Source organism: Vombatus ursinus, unplaced genomic scaffold (genome assembly GCF_900497805.2).
Source record: "Vombatus ursinus unplaced genomic scaffold, bare-nosed wombat genome assembly UNPS02003894.1, whole genome shotgun sequence".
Taxonomy (NCBI): Eukaryota; Metazoa; Chordata; class Mammalia; order Diprotodontia; family Vombatidae; genus Vombatus; species Vombatus ursinus.
The window spans coordinates 64179-65954 of NW_020943672.1; positions in this window are offsets into that span (position 1 = coordinate 64179).

Below are 1776 nucleotides of genomic sequence, written 5' to 3' on the forward strand. Positions count from 1 at the left end.
CTTATGTTTACACCTTCCCAGTGGCAGCTGGCTCAGAGACAGTTACTGAAGATCACTGATTATCATGGAGATTTAGTTTGATGAGATGTGGTCAATGTCTGCTTGAAAGTGGCCTTATTAGGTCAAATGTTTGTTGTTGCTGCCTCCTGAGAAAGAAATTGGAGGCAGGCTGGCCAAGGAGGCAGCTAATGAGGTCACAGATAACTTAGCACAGCATCCCCTTCCAGCAAGGGCAACCAGTCGCTTGGGAACTTGGGCACAAAGCATACTGAGACCTCGTTAAGCATAGGCCCCCTCAGACCTGAAGAAAAGACAAAATCAAAGACTGCAGAGAAAGAAATATTTCTTACCAGTCCTGTCCTACCTCAGCATGGCCCATTCTGCCTCCTGCTGAAAGTTTATATCTTGGGTTGGATGAAGAATCAGACAGCTGCTGCAAATGACACCAATTAACAAGCCCATCCAGGTTCCCCACTGGGCAGCAGAGAATCAGAGCCTCAAGTGATGCTACCATTTTGCAATCTCAGCAACCACTGAAAGCGACCTTTTTTTTCCTCCATACCTCAGTCTTACTACTCCTTTATGGGGTCTCATCTGTCCACCATTCCAAACTTACTTAGAAGGTGCTTTGGGGGAGCTTCACATGTGGCCCTGTGAATTTGTTCCATCAAAAGTAAAAAAAAAAAAAAAAAGATACAAAAGAACAGTTTCTATCCCTGGAGAGCAGAGAAAGACAGCCTAACAGGAATGTTCAGCATATTAAAAAAAAATCCCAATTTGACCTATTGGCAGTAGTTCCAATGAAATTTTTACAAATGATCCTTCTTATTCTTTTTCTGGTATTTGTCATAAGAATTGAGACAAAACACGTGTGGGGCAACTGGGGCGTGGTCTTCCTGGGTCACTAAAATTTGGAGGGTGCTAATTAGTACAGTTCTTCAGAAGCTCAGAAAATTGTAATCTTAACATCTCATTAGCAAGAATAAATTAAAATAGCAAACTACTGGTTTTGCTTTAACCCTCTCATGCGCCTACACTACTACTAGCAACCTCCCCAGTATCAGTCTGGCAGTGCCCTAGGGTATCTGCTCACAGGACCCTGTGTTCCAGTGTCTCTCCCCTCCAAACTGAAGTTGTATTCAGAATTGACTTGAGGATGTATTTGGTGGTGTTTGCCCAGGTACATTTTCTAAAGCTTTGTTTTTGTGTCAATTTCTAGGTCCAGCTCTACACTGAAATCTATGTTAGCAGGTATGTTCATTAAGGTTAGGTAAGAGGGGAGAACAGTCAGTTCATACAGGAATGGTAGATGGGGAGGGGAAGGAGTTAAAGTGAAATAGTACAGTATATACATCTTATGCCAGTTAAGTGAAATTTATGAAATCTAATGATTTTTCATAACTTTTCTTTTCACAACATCATGGAATTTTGTAGTTCAACTACAATTCAATGCAGGACTCTTCCCTACAATCTCTCTGATAACTGGTCATCCAGTCCCTACTGGAAGACTCATTATTTCTTTGGATCTTTGAAATTAAATCATTCTTTCTTTATGGTACTATTAAATTCGTAGCACAGTGAAAAAATATAAGACTAGAAGTCTGAAATCAGAGTTCTAGTCCTAGCTCTGATACTTATTAGCAGTATGACCTTCAGTAGGGTAACAACCTTTTTTGAGTTGACATTTCCTCCACTAAAAATGAGATTTGGGGACCACATGACTGTTGAAGTTTCTTCCAACTAAAACTTCTGGTTTTAAGAAGGCAGTACAGCTTA